Source organism: Chelonoidis abingdonii, chromosome 11, assembly GCF_003597395.2.
Source record: "Chelonoidis abingdonii isolate Lonesome George chromosome 11, CheloAbing_2.0, whole genome shotgun sequence".
Taxonomy (NCBI): Eukaryota; Metazoa; Chordata; order Testudines; family Testudinidae; genus Chelonoidis; species Chelonoidis abingdonii.
In genome coordinates, this window is record NC_133779.1 from 40,790,775 (window position 1) to 40,814,382 (window position 23,608).

At 39.5% G+C, this 23,608-nt stretch overlaps 1 protein-coding gene across 2 annotated transcripts in view; it reads right to left on the reverse strand.

Moving 5' to 3' along the window:
* The window catches only part of GATAD2A (GATA zinc finger domain containing 2A), a 93,486-nt gene that overhangs the window by 58,241 nt on the left and 11,637 nt on the right, over window positions 1–23,608 (reverse strand). For both annotated transcript variants that reach the window (XM_032798800.2, XM_075070938.1), the window contains exon 2: window positions 7,126–7,203. The gene's annotated coding sequence lies outside the window, so the exon portion shown is untranslated. The remainder of the gene's footprint in view (window positions 1–7,125; window positions 7,204–23,608) is intronic.

Sequence of the window (23,608 nt, forward strand, 5' to 3'; positions counted from 1 at the left end):
TGAGTCGGCAGGGGTATATATCAGGCACCATAGTGGCGCCACTCCAGGGGGCGACCTGCCAGCCCACCAAGTGTTGCTAGGGTAAAAGTTTCTCTGATGAACGTGCACGCGGTGTGCGCACACGTAACTGGAATGGATAGAAGCAAGCACTCGAAGAAGAAGAAATAGTTTCCCTCAGGAGTCATAACTGAGTCTGACTTCCACATGTAACAATCATCCGTACCAATGTGTGTCAGTGGATATCTGAACATCGTTTTAAGTAGGATGCAGTGTGGTAATTTAAAGTAACAAAACATAAAAAGCAGTATCTAGGTTCACTAAGAACTGGAATAGTGACTAGTTCTTGCTGGACAGCATGAACTTTATTCTTTAATGAACATTCTCCAAGATGAATTTGGCATTTCAGGGATTCTCCTTCTAGCTAAAATGCTTTCTTAGACCATATATGATCTGTAGGAGTGATATGTCCCCCAGATTTATACAACATATCTCCTCTTCACCTTTCCTAGAGGGGGAAAAAGGATGCGAGCATGAGTCTAAGATTCCTCCTCTCTCTGGTTTCCAACATAAGTATATGGTGGACTATCCATATAAAGTCAAACCACGAGTGGGGCAAAGTACCACACAGGCTGCAGAAGAGTACTCGATATACAGCAGAACCCCTATTCTACAAGCTAATTAGGGATCAAGTTCTTAAAACTCATCTCAAAATTACAGTAGATAGTGTACAAACTGTTGTATAGAGAACTGTATTGCTTTGTTCTTCAGACAACAAAAGCAATTTCCAATGCATTAAAGGCAGCAGAATGAGAAAGGATGTTGACTTGTTCTTCATCAACATCACTTTTGTTAGGCAATTCTTTCCCCTCCCTCCCCCCATTAGGAAAAATAGTTGATACAAACGACCAATTTTATAAGATTGATGTTCATAAAACAGAGGTTCTGCAATTCATACATAGATTTTCCATCCCTCCTGTAGCTTGGACACTAATATGAAATTGCTGGAAGAGCATTTTGGGTATTTGTAATGCATATGAATATATCAAGCATTTTGAAAAAGCTTCCCCCTACTTTTTAGGGCTCCTCTCCACACACCCCCTCCAGTGTAAGGAGTGAATTAAAACAGAGAAGTAAATAACTAAATTGCTGAATTAAGTGGCAGCAGTGTTCCCCGATTCATTTGTCTAGCCTTTGGTGGTGGTCCTTTTAAATAGAGAATGACTTGAGATCTACTGATCATTTTGGATTAATACATATTCATTTACCAAGTCTATACCATTAATATTATTCCTTTCTCCCTACCTTTATATCATGTTGAGATTTACAAAGTCTTCTAAACTAAAGCCAGGAATTTGGGATAGCAGTACCCAAGTGAAAAACCAAATACAGAACCATATTTTATGCTGCAATTGAAGAGGAAAAAAAAAAAAAAGATTCTGGGGGGGGAAGAGAGAAAATAAGGTTAAAAATAGAGAAAAAAAATACTGTAAATGGAGATATAACCAGAGCCTACGTGCAGCACAGAACAGAATGAACCAAGCCCAGGAAAACAGGAAGCCCATCTTTGCATGCAAGTGGACAGCAAGTATTTTATATATTACTGTTTGTTTAGCAAAGAAGTATAAAACTTGAGATGTACTGCTTCGGAGCCACCCATTGGGGCTTAGAGCTCTACTTCACTAGAGTTAATCAGCTGGCTATCGGTACTGAGGAATGAGAAGACAAAAGCAGAACTGGTGCACCACAGGAGAGGGGAAAAAGTGAATGAGCTTAGATCCTCAACAGCTGTCTCATGAGAACAGCTGGTGAAATTTCAGCTATATACTGTTTTCACAGTACCAAAAATGCTACTGAGTGAATTTGCTTAACTTCACTCATGCTTGCCAATAAAAATAACAAAACAAGTTAGCTGTTAAAATAAAGTTCTCTCAAGACTTGAAATTGTATATATTTCTATCTCCTTGTGTACTACGATGTCAGCTACTGGCAATTTTAAGAATACATGACATGTTCATAATATACCCACATGACTTAGCTGCAATCATCACTGTATAGATTTTAGGGATCTCAGTACTGCATCAGATGTAGCATATTTTTACATTTTTTTCAAGACCTCATAAGCGAGGGGCCACCCATGCAGTTCTGTGAATTCCTGCAGCTGTAAACACATCTGATTCCTAGTCATTATTAGTCAAGAAAAAATTCAAGTCATACCAAAGAATATTCTATAAAAAGCCTCTGATAGCCATTACATAAACATCACCTTGTGTGTAGAGTCTAAACTTCATCTTATCAAACTGTGAACAGAAAGATTCTCCAGTGCAAAGTTAAGACAGAGTCTGGCAAAGCAGATGCTACAATGTTTCAAATGAGAACAAGATACAAAAGTATTGTTCTGCTATTAATGTTCAGGCCATCTATGAAAGAGTTTTAGGGATGCCTTTAAAAACAAAAAAAACTAACTGTATGCTAAGGGTAAGAACAACAAGTGGTAGAGTTTGCACCTGATGCACGCCATAACATTCACCCACCCCATAAAAAAAATACAACAGGCGGGCAGACCATGATTTCCCTGGATTCAGCACGCTGCCGTTATCCTCTCACTAATTCCTCGGGGCGGGCGGGACGGGGAGGAGATGCGCGCGCGCCAGACGACGGGGACTAATGGGGAAGCATGGGCCGAGGGGGCGGGACGAAGGTAGCGAGAGGGGGGGGGGGGGGGCAAAACCCCGGAGAGGACCGCCCAGTGCGGAAGCGCGGCGCGAGGGGGCCACGGGGGGGCCGCGGGGGGGGGGGGGGGAATTCACAGAAAAAGGAAGCAGACAGGTCAAGCAATGAGTGAGTGCATCTCCCTAAGTGAAGATGTTCAAAGAATACTGCAGTCTATTTACTAAAAGTACCATGTCAGTCTCAAAGCCTGGAAGCAGTCTAGGCTTCCCATGGAGTGCATCTTGTGTAACCAAGAGCTTTGATGCTTTATCAGAAAGAGTGCCCAGGGTCCCCCAATTCACACCCCCTCCTACCAGGGGAAACAACAATGCACTGTTCCAATTTAATTCTAGACTCATGAAATCACTACTGTTGTTTTTCTAATTGCCAGTGAAAAAAGTAACTTCACAGAAATCTGCCACATTAAGTTTAAAATAAAAATAAAAATAAAGTGTGCCACAATAAAAAAATTTCCAAAGGCCAAGATCCTGCCCCCCCCACAATGCCCCCATCCAATTTTTATTTATTGTTAAAAAACCTTAAAAAAAAAGTGTGAGTTAAGATTTTTTTTAAGAAATCAAATTCTTAACTCACACCTGTTTGCCTAGATTTTTTATTAAAGAAATCAGTCTAGGACTAGAACACACTGGTCACCTTACGCCTTAGACAGTAGATGGCTACAGTCTGGTAACTCAAGATCTTTTCCTTATTGTATCAACTCAGTAATAAGAAAAGTAGCAACCAAAGGGAAGCTGATTAGTCCTGTGGCATGAAAATGACCATCAACAAATTTTAAAATGTTTTTAAGTTTTTCTGGTATTGTTACTGAAGCAAAAGAACTAATCAGCAGGCCACATGCTGGTTAAAACAAATCTTGAAAACTGAGACTTGGGGTTTTTTATTTTATTTTATTTTTTTAATAAAAACAAGCCTAGCATCTGAGATGCAGGTTTCTGACTGAGGCACTACAGCTCACAAAGGGTTAAGCCCTGCCATTTTGGTGCCATTCACTGATATGTCCATTAAGGGTGTTACATAACAAAATGGCAGACCTTAACCCTTTGTGTCCCATACTTTCACCATGCCTGAGTCAGAAATGAACACAGCAGTCTGTTCAGGGAATCAACCCCTTTTGGATTATGATTTTTTTATAGGTTTCAGGGGAAAATAAGTGAGCCTGTTTAGGCTCATTAAAGACCTATGATTAAAAGCAACAGAAAACTTGCTTAGGAAGTTGCCAAGCTCACTTTATACAAAAAAATGCCAAGACACTGCAAGAAAAAAAAAAAGAGAGAGAGAGAGAGTTAGGTCACCACCACTTTGCTAGCAAAGAAAAAATAAATGTGCAAGCAGAGCATTTATGATCTGCCATCAGAGTTCAACCATCGCAGATAACGTTATGGTGACACCAGTCCAACAAATTACCTAAAAGACAGACACACTGCTCTGGGTTTAAGGTTTTTTAGGGAAGAATTCGGTCTTAGGCTTTGCTACAGTAAACTCACTACTAACATTCTTGTTTTTTTGGAGCACACATCTATGGTAATCCATTCATTCTATACCTTGTTTTTCTATATTGTCAAAGCTAGCTTTATTTCCATTGTAATGACTAAGCAACATGATGTGGACTTAATATAAACATTGTGTTCACAATGCAACAGCTCACAATTCTCTTTTTTAAAAAATTGGTTATGAAGTAATTCAGTTGTCAAATTTAAGCTTGACAAAAAATTACTCTAGAACATTTTTATTAAGATACCTTATGTATTTCTTCTCAAATCAAGCTCAGAGTTTCAAACTTCTATACACGAATGGTAAAGGGACTTCTGTAGCTGAAAGCCCATGGAGTGACAATACCACTTCCTGTGGTGCAAATTGTTATTACACTGGCATAAGCCCATTTAAGCCATATCTGTTTAAACTTGCTATAAAAAAAATGAATTAAAGAAAAACTGCAGTATTAGGTAAGATCATGACAGACTTCTAGGAAAACATCCAAATATGTTAAGTTCACACTTCCTCTGTTCATTGATCGGTGTCTCTAATAAAGAGCATTAGGACCTTCCATTTTCTTTAGCAAGAGATTAATATGCTCAGCATCCCAACAGAGACTCGGTGCTTTGGAGATCTGGGTTCATCGCACATGAAAATCATTAAAAGTGTTATGAGTAAAGTTAGTATTTATTTGTTGCTGTGACTAACATGAAGTCAGCTTATCTAGCTCTCTCTGCAATTCACACAAATGAAGAATACAAGGGAGACATTCCCATTTTTTTATGCACACAAGCTGTCTGAATTTCAGCAGAGTATTATCGCAGAAGGACCTGGGCTGGAGGTTCCATTTTTTAGGATTCATAATTAAGCCATTATAATATGATCATTTATGTACCTAGTGTGTTCAGCACTGTCCGGGACATAAAATGCAAAAAGAGAGAAAGGCAGGGCACAAAGACCCAGAGAAAGTTGCTGACCCTAGAAGGAATTCTCCACCCTCCTTTTTTTTATTATTATTAATAATAATAAAATGAAAATAAGTGTTGCCTCCATAGTTTTGTCCTGAGACTCATGGCTTTGAGTAAAATAATTATATGTATTTCTAGAAGGCACGTAGTAGCACTACTTATCCTGGGATCAATTTGACTCTTTTCCCCCCAAATAATCTAGAGACCAGGCTAAAAGACTGGTGAGTGTGAAATCTGCTGAAACCTCAGAAGTCTGGGGTTGCTGCATAATGAGAGATTTCAAACACAGAAGGGCAGGTATGAAGCACAGCCCAAGCTGTTACTTGATCATAGTCTACAAGTACCTGGGGAACTGAAATTTGACAAGAGGACTCTTCAGGCTAGCAGACACAGGTGTCAGAAGAACCAATGGCTGGAAGTTGAAGCTAGACAAATTCACACTAGAAAGAACGTTTACATTTTTAACACTGAGGATAATAAATCATTGCAATATCTTACCAAGTTTTGTTGTTGCTCCATCTCTTGATTTTAAAATCAAGACTAGACTTTCTTAAAAGAGATATGCTCTAGTTCAAGCACAGCTACTGAACCTGAAGCAGGAATTAATACAGAGAAGTCCTATAGCCTGTATTATGCAGGCAAACTAGACAGTCACAATGGCCCCCCTTCTGGCCTTACAAGCTGTTGGTCTCCCTTTAATTGTGCAGAAACATGCTTTTCAAATGTTCTGTAGGGTGCTACATCACCACGAGAACTCTAGGACTGAAACATTCACATGACCTTATGGTAAAGAATACCGAGGTGTGCCAGCATAAACAGTTAACAGTGGCCTATTTCACATGTAGTTTTTCACCAAGATTCCAGTTTCTTAGTAGCTTAAATGTTACATATTGGGAAGATTTTTCACTATTTCATTTAACTTTTTGGTCTCATGAAAGGAGATAACTTGCACCCCCCACTAAAAGTCTCCACTGCCTCCACCTCCACCCCCCAAATAAATAATAATAAACATACACAATTTATTTCTGTTTCTCAGGATTCTTTTCATAGTATCACACTGTCCAGATTTGGGAACATATGAGAAAGAGTGGGAGTCATACCATCAGATTAGCAGTGCCTCACGTTTGTCAGCTTGTTTGTAACATGTTGCTTTTAAAATTTGGTGCAAAGTTAATTTTTAAAATGCTTGGAAAAAAGTGAGGATTACCTTTATGTAACAGATGCCAGCATCTGGGATTTGTTTTGTTAACTGGGAACAGAACCCTTCATAATGCACCTGCAGTCAGGTTTATGAGGAAAAACACTGCAATTTGTTTCATTACAAATGACAGTGAGAGAATCATAGCAAGGTCAGTCTGGAAGGGACCTCAAGAGGTCATCTAGTCCATCCCCCAGGCAGGATGAACATGTGTCCAGTTCTGGTGCCCAGAATGCATTGGCAGAGCTGAGATAAGAACTCAGGAGTTCCATTACCATTCATACACACTTTCCTTTAAACCACACAGGTTACTCGGATCAAGATTCAGGGGGAAGTGGCATTTGTGCTTACTTTCCTGCTTCTCATGCTCTCAAGGACTGAAAATATAGTGCAGTTGCTATATTTTGGTCAACTGGGAAGAAGTAGTAAGGACAACTCACCGAAATGTCTTTTGGCCTCAGTTTACCCATTTGTAAATTAGGGATATTCATCTACTTCACATGCGTTTTGATTAACTGGAGAGGAAAGATGTTCTTATTGTTACAGCACTGGAGTGGGAATTCAAGAGAGTTGGATGCACTGACTTCCTGTGTCACACTGGGCAAATCATTTAACTTCTCTATGCCTCAGTTCCCTATTTAAAAAAAAAAAAAGGGGGGGGGGGGGAATTGACTTCTTCCCAGCCTCCCATGTATGTTAGAGTTTGCAAAACGCTACCTAGCATAATAGACCATAGCACTACAGAGCAACTCCTACCTGTCAGAGAAGTTCATGGGTTCCAAAGAGAATCTTGTCCACTTCTCCTGGCTGAGCAATGCGCCTGCTGTGAAGATCCTTGGGAGGAAGAAGGGATATTTTAGTACACTTTGAACTGGACTACAGAGGCGTTTGATGAGATGTAACTGGCAACAGAAAATGAACTTAACTACACAGTTTGTTCCCATCCTCCCAACGAAAGAATTGTTTTCAAGCCATAATTTATTTTATTTCTGTAACCTGTAGCATCAAGCACTCCCAACTTGTAAACAAAAAGGATACATCTGAGGAGAGAGAAAAGAAAAGATAAAATGCAATAAGTGTGTTTTCTAAACATAGAGTTCTAACTGCTCTGATTTGAAAGTCTTGAGTTCCCCTCTTACAACTAACAGCAGGCAGTGAAAGTCATTGATGAAGGGGACAGAGTTTATTAAGCTCAGCTACTTGAATCCAAGGATTAAACAAGAGGGTAGTAAAAATACCCTAGACTTTTCTACACTACAGCTTCCACTAGTAGAGAATTACAGGTCTAATTTTTGCCAGTGTAGCCACAGCCTTTGTATTATGCTCAGATTAAAATGATACAATTCTTAGAAGTATTTAGAAGCTACTGTTTCTCTCAGCCTGCGTCACAAAAATCCCAGCACCACATTAGGTTAATATTCCAGGGTGTAGCCCAATGCTCTTAACAATAAGCGGTTTGGTCCAAACATCTGTTAGAGCTGGAAACAATGTGCCAGTTTCTGATCAACAGCTTTGCTTGAGGTGGACAAGACTAAGGGCTTGACTACATTGGCACTTCACAGCACTGCAACTTTCGCACTCAGGGGTGTGAAAAAAACACCCCCCTGAGCGCTGCAAGATACAGAGCTGTAAAGTGTCAGTGTAATCAGGGCGGCAGCGCTGGGAGCGTGGCTCCCAGCGCTGCACGCTACACCCGAAAAGGATGTGGTTTACATGCAGCGCTGGGAGAGCTCTCTCCCAGCGCTGCCGCTCTGACTACATTCACACTTCAAAGCGCTGTCGCGCCAGCGCTCCCGCAGCGCTGTCGCAGCAGCACTTTGAAATTTCTAGTGTAGCCAACCCCTATGCCAGCACATCAAGTCACACCAACAATGACTAGCACAGTAGGAGTTAACTATGAAGAAGTCCTGAGGCTTTGTCACCACCCACCTTCACCCCCTCACCCCCACTCCGCTTTGGCCAAAGAAAGTGAAAGACCATGTGGGGGATGGGTATTAGAAGACAGGTCTTTTTTTGTAAAAATTTAAGTCCCTGTTCTTAAGACAGTGCCTATGACACTATCCTATCCCAGCATGCCTGATTTAGGACAGGGACACCACTGACAAACAGGGGAAAATAGCTTTATTTCAGGAAGGTTTCAAGCTGCTTTCACTTGTTATTGTGCCCAGTGAGCCAGTGGACTTCTTTTAGGAGCAGAGACAACTTGGCCAGATGCGTGTAACAAGACAACACTTGTCCAGTGCAGTATCGTTTAGTTGGGCCTGTGACATGAACATGGCTGCTAATGGCAGAAGAGCCACTAGATTTAAAGGATTTCTCAAGGACAAACAAAAACACAAGAGCCTTTGTGCTTAGCCAGATGAACAAAACCTTGAGCTGTGTAACACAAAAAAGTAGCCTAGAGAACAGGATTTCTCTAATCTCGCCCTCTCTTTTTACCCAATTCAAAGAGTAGGAGTAGAATTTGGTAATGTAATATTGAACAGCTCACCTGACTTTGCATCCAGAAGTTTCTACACTATTGCAGTCAGGATCTTAACATTTATCCAAGCATTAACAATCTCTCTCTGAATGCTGTTTTGCCAGTTCAAAAGTTAATTACAAAGTACTTGAGAGGCTAGAGAGTCATCTATTTGGTGGCAACTTCCCATGCTAACACTTAAAAATAAAAAAAGTGAAATGCAAAGATTTAAAGTGACTTGGGAAGAACAGCTACAAAATGGTAGATGCAGACCACCGCTCCACAATGCAGATCAAACAGGTTATCTACGTGACTGGTCACGTCTGATATTATAACCACAGTTTACAGTGGGAGTTTCCGTAGTGTCACATACTGAGCAAATGGGGGTGGGTAACTTCTTACAGAAGCTTCCTCATATAGGAGGAGATAGAAGTGCTAGCTCATGCTCTTTAGACTGGCTCATGTTTCCAGAGCAGTTCAAGGGTTGACATTAGTAGGGTTCTACTCAAGAAGGAAGAGGAAGCATTGATTTAAGGATACTTGCAGTCAATCAAACGAGATGACAGACTTGGGGCAGGGAGGAGGAGAAATGGGGAGAAAACCCTGTAATTTTACTGTTCCTTAGAAAGGCATCTCTCAACTTATTGTTTTAATTTGGATAATGATTTTTAGTATTTTTAATTACATATTTTGCACCAATACTTTAAAATGAATGCTGACATATGGAAATACATCCTCACTCGAAAAGAGCAAGTCTTGCAACTTAAGGGCTACATGGGTTCAGAAGCACGTCCAAAGATGTTTATGGTAGTACAGCTTTTTTTTTTTAAATGAAGCGTTCTCTCATCCTTCACACGCTGCATTACAAAATGCTTTAAAGAGAAAAGGAAGGTTTAAAGCACTTAGTAGGCTGATTCCTATTTATATAATCCACTGAACAGTTAAAAAAAACAACAAAAAACTTTGCCATATTTTGGAGTGGCAGCCACTTAAGCTGTATAATCTATTCAAACCTCCGCCTCCCACCTAAGAGTTTCATGTGTACTGCATGAAAAATTAAAAAAAAAGTAAAAAGCTGTAACTACAGATTTAGCTGGGAGTATAACAGAGTAGCATGCATGTTGTCAGACTGGTATCAGTTCCAAAGGTTAAGCACATCAGTACTGGACTGTAGGCGGAGCACAACTAATGCACATTGAGCACCAAAACTCCTCCTTGGAAGCTTGGCTTACAATTTCTGCTAAGCCACCAAGAATTCTGAGTCATTTCCCTCTTAAAAAGATCCAGAACCATTGTATTCTGTCCAGGAAGGCAGGGTAAATGCTGACTGCTCAACTGATGCCAGTGTTTCTCTTTGGATGAAAGAAAAAAAAAAAATAGATGGTATGAAAGCAGCACCCCTTTTCTGCACATTCCTCTGCACACTTCAATTGGGTTCTAGTAGTTTAGTGACCAAACAAGCTACATCACCAAGGGTCAGTGTGCTCAGAGACCCACAAAACTCGATCTGGTACTTGGGTTTTGTGTTTAGTTTTTTGTTGTTGTTTTTTTTTAATTTCAAGATGATTACACCGAGTCTAATGTAGGCTTCAACAGTTCAAAGAAACAGTTCTGGAAGCACTGTTAAATGACAAAGTCCCCTGCCCAGGACTATATGAACAAATACTTTGTAGTTTCTGGGCCCTGATAAAACAAAAATGGCAGGCCTTATTAGGTATAGCTCATCCTATTAGTCCAATGCTTTTCTAATTAGTGCTCAATTGACAGTCATTGCCATTGCTACTGCAGTGCTTTCATAGGGTTTCAGTAATGCTGTATAGACTAAAGGGAAACCAGCTGCCTTTGAAATATTGCATGCTGCATCCCAAACATCTGGCTTAGAAAGTAATAAATATTTCTTTTGCAGTCAAAGACTACAAATAGTAATACACAATACAGCAATATAAACAAGGAAAGAGCTACTGGACAGACTTAAATAAATTAGCAGTTAGAGTACTTCATTTTTTTAAAAGTAACCACAAGTTGCAGCAGTGCAACAGAAATTCATTGTTCTACCCCTAATCAAAGCCTCCTGGGCCAAATTCAGCAACAAATACCCTATGAAATGCCACTGAAGTCAGATGGGTTGCAGAGGAGAATATATCCCTTAACTAGACCCGCAGTTCATTGATCAATGTTGCCTCAGTTTTGGTATTAAATCCATTCAGCTTTCATCAGAGTACAACACACTATGTCTCTATTAAAGAGCTACATTAAGTCATGCATCTTCAAAGTCTTTACTGAAAGGCATAACCATGCTTAACTTGACATCCACCTCCCCCACCCCCAGCAGCAACAGATTTGTCAGAGATCTTAGTGTGAGGGTACGTCTACACAGTGGAAACTATCCTGGAATAGCTACGTTACCATAGCTTTGCCAGGACAATCCCACAGCACAGATGTAGTTTACACCAAATGGGTAGTGGGGTAAATAACCCCATCTCCAAAAACTCATTTAATCGATGCAGGACTACCAACCCCCTGAACAGCAGCAGCTAGATTGTTGGGAACATTCTTCCAATGACATTACTGACCTAACCCCCCTGTAGATGCAGTTTAATTAACTACTTGGGCAGGGCTGTGGATTCTTCATTGCTCTGACCAACAGAGCTATGTCAACCTTATTTTTAAGCATAGACCAGCCCTAAAAATGTGTTTCTCGAAATAATTGCACTAGGTGTTAAACAAACAAGGCCCAAGTGCAAAAAAGGTAGAAGCACTTCTTCCCTTGTACAAAATGAACTTGAAATCTAGATTTCTGATTCATATCAGGTTTTAGAACCTCTAGCAGTCATCTTCCATCTTGATGAATTTTGGCACTGGACTCCCATATTGGCAGCGTCATGAGACTCAATCAGTTTCTTGCTGAGTTAGTGGTTTAAGTGCTTTGCTGCTGCCTGATGTGCACTATGTTTCATATATTATGTACTTCTAGGGCTGACCCAGACAGTCTGCCAGTGTTTCCATTTAAACGTTGAGGGTATGTTAGTACAGAAGTTTCAGGGAGGCAACATGCTCTAGTGGTCAGATCTAATCCTGTCTCACGCAGGCTCCTTCTGTATTTGGATGAAATCAGTAAGCCAGTCTATGGCTTCACCCTCTCAGCGGGAACAATACCTGCCTCAAATGAGGTATGGGGAATATATTAGTTAAGGACTCTAAAGTTGTAAAAGTGTATTTAAGTAGCATTATTCAAACACACAATGTTACTTTGGAGGCCAGCAGAGAAGTAGTTAACCAGAAGCCCACTTCACTGTTTCAGTGAAAACTAGTAACCTTTAGTACTACTTCAGCAAGCAAAGGAACATTTTAAAGCAGCATGGAAGTTAGTTTATAAATGGATTGCACACCACCTTTATTTAAAAAAACGAAACGAAACAAAACGTGATAACCCTGCTCAATCTGTGAAATGCTATAACACTGTTACTGGCTCCCACAATTTCTTCAAAGTTTAGGTTTTATGTTTTTGTTTTTTTTTTAAATGAGAAAAGTTACATTTCTAGCTCTCACTACAGTGAAATCAACCCTGTAACTTAACTGATGTAGTCCCATCCCATGTTTATAGACAGAAAAAAAGAAAAAACCCCAGCTCTTAAAAAGGTATAAATAAATTGTATTCATTTATCTTAATCGAAGAGCAACTCTGAAGCCTAGTGATAATGTAAAACAGAAGCACAGTTTGCTAGATTATTTTAGTTGAAATACCCAGCTACTCTGGGATTGTTTTCAGAACTTTAGTATCATCTTGTCTTCCACATCTCTTCAGAGTGTCTTACTCTTGATCAAAACTGCTGACAGCAGGAATGACTGATACTGTGCTTTAAATTTGAAATCTAAAACTTACTCCTTATTACCATATCAACTCAAATATGTAAGTTTACAAGGAATTGTGCTGAATTAAAAATAAAATTTCTAGGTTTCATTGAATCTAAATGACAGACTGAAAATATTTTGATTTCCAATAGGTGACAAAACTGAAGCTCTATCTAGGGATTTATCAAGAGGAGGAGGACGATGCAGTTACAGAAAAGGATGGTTTTCCAACAGCATTAGAGAAGTGCATTGGGATTTTTAACATTTTGGACTTCACATTGTATTGAAAATTGTTAAAATTGGGTAATCGAAACCAAATGTGAAACATCTCAAGGAGGTGATCATGTAGTTCATGGATTAGACTACAGCAGTTTATTTTATATACACATAGCTACTCCCGTACTCTCCCCTGCCCTCCTGCCCAAAAAAAGATAGACTAATCTTTCAAACTGGAATTCCAGTGGGAGCACTTTGGAGAGAGAGATTACAGCTACTGTGCATGCATTAGGGTAATATAAAAGGATCACCATGGTAGTTTATGTGAATTGAACCAGTATGTTTCATTTTGGGCAGGTGAAGTATTTTTTGCCTTTCCACCCAAAAACTGAATAAAAATAGGATTTAAGTCAGATTTTGATTTCCTATTAAAAATGATCAGGAAAAAAAAGGGATATTTAGAGGAATTCCTATGAAGAGTTTCCTTCCCCTATAGAACACATCTTACAATGGAGTTTCACACGCTCTTTATAGTCCTGAGGTAATTTGATTGTGACAGGCCAGGTGTGAACAATGGCACAAATCCTAGAGAGGGTGAAGTTAAGCAGTCATTTTCAGTGCCACTAGTCCTTTTACTGTACTATGTCTGTGTAGGTAGAGTTGTGTATGATGTTGCACACACAAAGGAGGTGGGGTGGAGATGAAAGGGAGAGAAACATTTTTTGGATCTTACAAAAAAAGGAGCAAGATTTTTTTTTGTTTAAGGGCCCAACTGGGACCCCTTTGTCCTAGGGACTTTACAACACACAGTAGGAAAAAACCCACGTCTCAGAGCATAGGGAGAGAGGAAATTGCATCATGAGAGGCTGAAGCCATGTTCCTATTCCCCCATGACAGCGTTTTGGTCCCATGAGGCTTTGTAAGCCCTTCACAAAACACCCTGCAGCTAGTTGCGTTGTGGGACAGCTACCCATGGTGCACTGCTCTGTGCATCAGTGCAAGCGCTCCACCAACACAGTGAGTGTTATGTAGACACACATGACCAACTTAATTACCGTGGCGGCTGGATGTCAACTTTGTAGTGTAGACAGGCCCTGAGTGTCTGGACACAAAATCTCTTACATGCTACTCTCGGTTTCGAATTCGCTACTAGAAAAGTGCCTCACTCTGTTCTTACAGGCACTGTTCACTTTCATATATACTAAAAGAGCTACAATAAAATAAATTAGTAACATTAAAATTTGCTTCTAAAGTATTTTGCAATATAAAAGAGGTCATTCTTAACTATCACTCCAGAGTCCATACACTAGTGATATTATATACAATCCACACAACACTTCTCCTTCTCCCATGAGTATCAGCAGAGTTTGAACTCTCAGCCTTCAGATCCACATCACAAACTTCTTTCTTTTCAGCTACAGATATAGTTAGATTGGAGGCGGGGGGAGACAAGAGGAGAGAAAATGAGAAAGATACTCTCATCCTCTGTGTAGACTAGACTGCACATACAGGGACAACACACTTTGCTAGTAGGTTATGCAACTGTCTAGGAGACAGAAAGGTAAAGTATTAGTAACAGTTCTTTGAGAGTACCACCTCTGCATATTTACACTTTTGGAACTGGCATAAGTTCAATGCCAGAGGATGCCAAACCCAGAAGTGGGACCCACAGGAGGCCCTCAAAAAAGAGTCCTGGTTTTTATTCCTGGTTGTAGGAACAGAATGGTCTAGTGGTTACAGACAGCAGAACTAGGATATAGTAACACCCTATCTGGGTCCTCTGTGTGGACTGAACCCAAGACCTCTGGATGTAAAACAGTATGAGATTACTGCTTGAACCAAAGAATCAAAAAGTCTATTAACATGGAGGGAGAAAGACTAATAAAAAGGTGACAGTCACACTACGTGAGTTACACAAATATTTGACATTCTTTCTGAAAGGGAGCATGGCAAAAAGGAGGAGATTTGGGACTGTTATATTAGAGACCCAGGGTCTATTCCCAGCTCTGCTGGAAGCAACTCTGTAAATGCTGAGTAATGACATCTCCAATATTAGCGAATGATAGTTACCTCCCCTAATGTAACAGTGAGGCTTTGGATAAGGGCTGTGATTGGCACAGAAAATATCATCATCAATCAATGCAAAGGCAGGAGATTAGAACTCTCGGCCTCCTGGCTTGCAGCCCAGTGCACTCTGCCCCCAAGTTACAGGGTACTGTGTCTCATGAGAATCTCTCTTGCTTTGTGTCCTCAGATCCTGTTACAGGAGGAGCTTATTGAGCTGCTGCAAGAGTTCCTGCACCAGGGGCCACAGGCACATTGCTCACGATCTGTTTGAGAGAACTTGAGACAGAGATAGCATTTTTGTTGTTTTTTGTTACGTGCTTTTAAAAACAGAAACAAAAAACAAAAACAAAAACAAAAACGATCCACACTGACGTGCCAAGAATCAAGTTCAGCCCTTCTTTCTCCAAAATCCTACTACTCATGCTCCAGGGCATGGCAAGAAGGAAGAATGAAATACACTCATGCTCTAGACTCCCCAAAAGATCTAGGGTGAACCCTTCTGATATCACTAGTATAAACTTGAATTCTAGACCCTGACTGCTAAATCAAGATATTCCCAAATCACTAAGTGCTAATGTATCTTCTAATACCAAGTATATTGCCCAAAACATGGTAATTTTAATAAAATCTGGTCTGTGAGAGTAATAGCAAAGAAGTCAAACAAAAAAAAAAAATTAAAAATGAAGATATGGGAGAGGTAGAGTTTCAATAAATAGGGCTTAAAAGAAGGGGGGAAAAAATTAACATTAACTCAGATTTCTCAGAAAGTTCATTACTCAAAGGTCTGGCTTTGGTTACAAAAAGCCAGGGATGCCCAAGGCTTGCTGCACCAGTCAGCAATTTACAAAGCCAAAGTGTACAGAGGAAATGCAACAAAGAGGTCACAGATATTACATGGAAAAATGCAACACTGGCTAACCCGACAGAGACCTAACTCAGCACAAAATGGAGTGCATTTCTTTGCAGGTTGATTCAGAAGATCAGGCAGGCTCAAAATACCCAGATCACGATTTGGTTGACTACTCATGAATAGAAACACCCTTGATTGTCTTGGGTTGCGTCTCTATGGACTCCAACAGAAACACAAGCATGCTGTCTGCTTTTCACTCCAGATGCAAGTTGTTTCATGAAATGGGAGAAGAAGAGGGCAGCTTCCCAGGCAATCCTGAGAACAAGTTAGTCCCCCAAACCCAAACCGTCCATGAGAAGCTTCTATTGCCATCCCAGACACTCATACTTGACAAAATTCAGAATATGACATATTAGGTCACCCATCCCCTTGTCAAGATAGGAAAAAGTGGCATTTTAGGCAGAGGCAGTCCCATTACTACTCACTACCTTTGGACAGATCAGTTTTGTTTGAACTAAATTTAAATCAGTTCTAAAACAAGTTAACTGTAAAGCTATATTCATCCTGCATAGTTTGGGGCAGGGAAGGGAAGGGGAGGGGACTTCTCTCCTCCCAGAGGGTACCCAGATGTCTGAAAGAAGGTTTTACCAAAAAGCATTATGTAGTGCACAAATAAATGTAATTACAACAACATCTTCCCCTCAGCGCTTATTTTAAAATAGCAATTGTAAAACTAACAGTCAAGGATAAAGTCAAAGTAATCTTCTCAATTCTTTGTCATCTAGCAAAAAAAGCCTAACAAAAACAAAACAACCCCCACCCTCTGTCAAAAAAGGGAATAAACTACAGAACAAGATGGAAGAAGATGCACAGCCTCTTCAGAAAGGCCAGGTCCAAGTCCAAAAAATTCTACACAGCTGTTTCACCTCTGTCTACCCAGATGTAGCTTCATAGAAGATGCATTGGTAAGACTGAATCATTAACTCACAACAGGTCTTAGCAAGAGGGCGACTCATGAAAAAACAAAAATAGTTGTGTCTTTTTGTTAAAAAAAGACAACAGCTAATAAGCAGACAAAAAAGCAGTTGATTAAAAAAACTGCAGTGCATTTCGTTAACTACAAAAGCTACAGCAGACAGAACTAAAAGCCAGATTATATTTATTTACATTACAGGAAGTAGAATAGTCTCAACTTGATTGTCCGGGGTACAGAATAATCATACTGACTTTGATCCTGCACTGAGCTCCATTGAAATCAATTCCTCATGCATACCTACTTGTGCGAAGCTCCTTGCAGGATCAGGACCTTTGTGACTAAAATACTAATATGGATGCTATTCTGGTGATGCTTCAACAATGCTACCAGACAGATTTATTTTTACTTGTATACAACTGACCCTGTCAGCTACTCTCTCCACTGGGTTGTTATATTAACAAAATGTGTTAGTGAAGGCATATTTAATAAACCTAGTGAGGCAAGTCACCTACAATAGCTGTATAAACACATTTTTCAAGAACTGGAACAACTATTTTCAGGAACATACATTTTATTTTTGAAGGAGGGTACCTAACATTTACATACACACAAGATAGCTGACTTGACATTACAAAAAACAAGTCTGCACCAATAATTTATGTTTTTCTATTCATATTTAATATATCTTACTTATAGAACCTCCACAGATTTAAAGTGATTAAAGAGACTTAAAGTGCAGGCTACAGAGAATGGCAACATCCAAAACAAGAAAATAAGCAGGTGGTAGATAGGACATTCCAACATGGCTGGCTGTAACTCTTAAATCAGTAAGTGAAACATCTTGGTCTTTCATTTGTCTCTACAGAATCCTCAGGGAACGTATTCCATCACTCTCTCTGGTGTCTCCTGCTGTGACAGAAACTTGAACCCAGCCTGCCATTGCTCTATAGTCATTTATTGTACGCCAAAGCCTTTAACTAGCAGTCAGATACCAGATAAATCACATGTTTCTTGCCACCCTCCTCCATTTAGTGTCAGCAACTGCTTGATTCCTCCTGAAAATGGGGTTTCCACATCTGCAGCTCCACTGGTTACTTGAAATGTGGAAACAAGATTTCTGGAGTTGAGCATAACACTTTACAGCAGAGAGATGAAAAATACTTTTAACCACATACACTTAAGTCTGAAGTAACAAGTCTAGTTAAGACAACTTAGTCTTAAAATTACAGAGGGGAGAGGAGAGGGGAAGGAAGAGAAGAGAAATCAGTCAGGACTGATTTAATGGAGGGAGTCTAAACAAGAGCTTGAGGGCCACACCTATTTGCACAAAATGAAGTTGACTGCAGCCACCATCATTAATTTCAGAATGCGATGCCCCATCTTGATTCAGATTGCCTTCCAAAATCATGATAGAGCACCACACACTGAACTTGTGGTCTCCACAGGCCATGCTTCTATATTATATTAGTAGATCTCTGTAGAGATAATGAGGGCTGGGGTCACATCTGGCCCATGGACTGCAATTTATCTTGGAGGGAGGAGGGGGACATCTTGTTGCCAACAATTGGAAATTTTATCTTTTGAGGGAGTCTAAATGACTGAAAAATTTGTGAGCATCTTTTGACAGAGAAGACAGAAGGTAAACAGCTTCACACAACAAAGATAACAGAACTTACAGGTTGTGGTAACTTTTTTCCTAGAGGTGATGTTTGCTAAATACATTAATGGGAAATGAATATAGATAATACAAAGGGATAAACTAACACCACAGTAATCCAGTGAACTGAACACATCTGATCATTTATCAGTAGTTTGTGGCAGCCTGTATCAACCATGAAACAGAATGTGAGGTTTAACCAACTGATTAGATTTCCTTCTGCAAGAGATGACTCTAAAGCCCCATCTACACTAGACAACTAATCATTACTGGAAAAAAAATAAGTTCTTTAGCTGTTAGGCTTCATCTGTACTGGCTGTTTAGGATCTACAATTCTCCACCAGTTGTAGGGACTGTGGTGCAGTCAAGGGATGCATGAACTTTTACCTTCAAGGGAATAGAGAAATATTTTATACCATTTGAAATACAGGATTTCAAGCTTTCAGATGGTCACTGGTTCCTTGAGCCAGCAATGTTATTTTGACACTTGTATAGAACTTGATATAGCAATACACAAACACCCCATCCATCCATCCATCGCTATCTTTTCTCACTGCTAAAGATCAATACAGATTGTACTCTAACTTTCCATCATCTTATTTCTGCAAACCACTTTAATTCCATAGGATCCCAAACACATCACAAAATGTGGTTTTACAGTAAGCAGTTTACCCAAACACAAAAAAGCAACCATTTCTGGGGTGGCAGACAACAACCAGATAAGACATAATTACAAAGCACATATGTTCTTGGAAAGAGGTACTGTGATCAGGAGGTTAGGGCAAAACTATACTGTGATGAAGAGTCCTAGAAGACCATTAATGTACATACAAGACAGACAGAATCTTGTTTTTTTTAAGAATCTTTAGTCTAGTTATGTGGTCAGAACTGTCAAAGTATCTCAACATCTACTATCAGAGATGCCCTTCCCAGAACTCCTTGAGCAGTGATCCATGTAGTTTAACTCCATCTACCAACTAGCACACCTACTTCAACTGCTGGGATTCAAACGTGTGGCTCTAGGTGGTGAAGGGGCTTCATGAACCTTGTTGTTTGGCCCGCTTACTAAGCCATCATCTCCAATTAGTGATGATACATTTGTTGACCAAAATTGTGATACAACTATAGAGAATTTTTATTAATTATCATGAGACAGTGCAGAGCTAGAGAGAAAAGTTTCAAATGCCTTATCCATAAACTACTGAAAAAGAAACTATTTTGAAAGTATATGTAAAGAAAAAATTAATCACCCACTGCTCTTCTTTTCTCTGAACTCAGCTTCCTTATGCTACAGTGAAATACATGACCCCAAGAGTCAGAAGATAGTATTCTTTGCTGACTTAGAGATGTAACATGCAAAAACCTTTACCTCTTTCAGACTCTGACAAAGTCCTGCAGAAGCTTTTCTACCTGCAAGTTGCATTCAGGTTATAAAATGCATGCATAGACAAGACCATTCCAGAGTACACCATATACCTTCTCTCTCATCCCAAATATCTGACTTGTGAAGTTGAGAGACTGTACTAAAGTCTTCCAAACCATTTGCAAGGTACAGTGTATCATTCTGTAAGGAGATCTTTGGAATATTATGGAGAATCAAATTGGGGAGGGGGGTAGGGAAGAGAGACTTCTTGCTTATTCCCTATTCCACTAAAGGAAATAAGTAGAAGGTTTATAGTGCACATCTCACTGTAGCAAATAGATATCCAAGAGTATCCTTGCATAGACCACTCTGTCTGTCTCGCTAGTTACAAACTATTTGGACTGAGGGTCATCCTGTCCTGTAAATGAGAACAAAAATTTTAATTTGTCTCATGCACAGTTACAGATACTAAAGTTTTAATGAGAACAGCAGTTTTCAGCTGATGTTGACATGGATGATTAGCAGTTGCTCAGCTTTGGAACCATTAATTACACAAATTGTGTTTTTCAAATACTGAAAAAACAAGTCATCCACTTGTTGACGCCCTTCGTTTCCAGAAGTGTTTGTTAAGGAAGCAACCTCAGGAATTCCACCTTCTTAAGCCACTGAAGTCCAGTTGTGGTACTGTTTGTCTTCGAGGACTTGTTAATGTGCATTGCTTCCTTTTTTTAACTAAAGACGACATGTTAAAATCCTAGGGTAATAAGGAAAGCTATAACTTAACACATTAGTTGGTTGATGTAAACTAAGTTCCCCCTGGGGTTTTCCTCAGGTTACATTCGTGCAGCTAATGTGTTAAAAGTTACACTTTTTCTCTAGAACAGATGTGGCCCAAGAGGAAAGGGTGTCACCCACAGAACATCTTCCACACCTCCTCCTAGCTGGTGTCTAGTGAAGAATATACATGGGAGACCTGAGATGAGGCTGTCCACTCATCTAGTGCAGGTTTCTAATCAACAACAGAAGAGCAAGATAATTAGAAACCAATTTACCAATGTAAACTACTTTCAAATAGATGCATTTAAAGAGAATGCGTACATAGAGAATTTAGATTTTGGGGTTTTGGTGGGGGGGGGTAAATGAGGAGGACATCTTACTTTGTTAACCAGCTGAGAAGTTAAATCTGATTATCAGGTAAGTAGAGGTTTCGTCACAATTTTTGGAAGACAGGTGAAGGAAAAATACTTCCTTCCCATGCACTCTCACAATCAAATCTAAGGCCAGAGTCCTAAGGAGAAACAGAATAATGCAATAATTAATATTTTTGGACATCCAATAACATGATGTTTGAAATCTAAAGAATAAATAAAATGTGCCTAAGTCACCCAAGACCTACTGTTGGTACAGCATATTCATCTCAGTGGACATTAATCAGCTATTAAAAACAGAAAAAACGAACAAGTGAAATGGAAAGTCTATGTCAAATAGAATTCTACACAGAGTGCCAACCTAATACTGTATCCACCTTAGCCAGATATATAATCTTTTACTAACTATCTGATGAAAATGAAAGATAAGAATTGCTGAGTTATATTTTATACTAATGTCATAGGTGGTTCCCATGTGTATGTACGTACGTATATATCTGATACATACACACATTTGTGTGGTTCACAGTTCAGTCCAAGATATGATTTGCTGTGAAACTATTAAAACATGAAAGCTTTTGGTTTACTTCCTCCTCTAATTCTAGGAAGTGTCTTAAAGCCAGTCAGTCATGTGACTTTCTGCAATGACCTATAGATTTATCCATGTTAGTTTGCAACATGACTGTATAGTGATGAAATTACTCATTTTTATATTGAGGCTGTGTGAATAATCATTGGCAAGAGACCAAATGATGCAGATCATATTCTGGTCTCCATAAAGACTTTGGAAGTCCTCAGTATTGACAACACATACTAGACAAGGAAATTGACCTTCCGATGATGACACAGCATAGAAAGTGACTTAACTGCTAGTGCAGATGGGACAGCACTGTTTTCAACAGGATTCTGCGATGGTGCTGATGTGGTTTAGTCCCACCTACATTAATGGGTAACCCATTGTCAATATTGGTTGAGGGAAAAGCAGGTGCTGATGACCATTGTCAGTAACCGATCCATTCCGTTTTCTGATGCACATATAACAATGGTGTTCATGAAAATATTGGCGGCTCACATCACATTGAGATTGAAGTCAGCAAGAGTAAATTAAAATAACCAGACATCACCCAATTAAATCTCTTTCATGAAGCCCTCCCCAGATTTATTACTGAAAGCTAACTCCTACAGGCATTGTGAGTACTGAGGAATTAATATTTGTACCTGTCTTTTGGCTCCTTCTCCAAGTCAGGTCTGAAAGGCAATTTCAATACTGCTGGTGACATCATAAGCAGTCCCCCCCTCCCTCCACAGGTAAGCTACAATGTAGCCAATTACTTAAGTGAAAAAAATACAACAATTCACTTCTCCTCACAATTATCCACACTAAATAAAGGAAAAGTTACTGTGCACTCACTATAACTGATCTCTAGTCAAAGACAATATTTGTGTGCACAAATACATCCTATCATATTTAAAATATCCTTGTTTGGAAGTGCTGTAAGAACAGTGATCATAGCTGTCATTTTAATCTTGTGGTGTGCTAAACACACACACACACACAGTCTCTGAAGTACTCTGATCCCACAAATTTCTGAGGCAAGTGGTTCTACAAAAGTTACTCAACAGTTAGCTCTATTAGGGAATGAAAAACTAAGATCATTGATTTTCTTCTTGGGAAAATTAGTTTAAAATACAGACATTTCTAGACTTCCCTCCAGCACTCTCTAGATTTATTTCGGTAGTTAATTGGTGCTAGACAGTTTTCACTCTGGTGAAGAAAAAAAAAAAAGGGGGAAACAGTACTGTACAGCCTTACTTCTTAAAAGGTATTTAAACTCAATAAGGTGGTCCTCTTAAAAAAAAAAAATAAAAAATCCAGTGTTTCTAGCTAAAATTAAGACAAAAAAATAATCTGCATGGTAAAAGTCCACAGAGAGATAGGGCTCAGCCCAATCATGAAGAAAAACAAAGCTCAGTTTGTAGGCCTTCATTTAATTCTCAACTCCAACCCCATATCTGAGCCGTTAGAGATGGAGTGACGCAAACAGAGCACACCCTTCATGGATGCCTCTGGTTAACTGGTGGGCTTCAGTGTCCCTCCCAGCCACAAGAATTGTATAATGAGGCAGTATCTCCAAGGGCTTGTCTACAATGACTAAGCAGAACTAAAATTAGGCATGACTTTAAAATGAATTAGTTATTTTGGTTCACATTTCCATGTAGACAAGCCCTAAGTCAGGGGATGAGCCTCAGAGCATCAACAAGGACGCAAGACCCCAGGTGTCTATAGACTGCTGTTTTTCATTCTGGAAGGAATAACGGATCCCTCAGTAGACCATCTCCAGATCAACAATGTAATCCATTAGTTGCCTCCATTTAACAATTATTAATTTAACAATTACTATAAAATCATCCTCTTCCAAGTACAGAAAAAGCATAGCTTCAGTTCAGTATGAAATGCTTAAGCCCCACATCAGCTGGAAGGATACATACATTCCCCCCAAAAGAAAAAAATTCAAAGGATAATGCAGTGAAGCAACCTTCTCTGAACACTACCCAGAAAAAGTGACAAAGTCTCACCTGGGCCTGTGCAAGGAAAAGTTGCAAAGGGGGGAGACAGACAACTAGCGCATCTGTATCTGGAATTCTTGT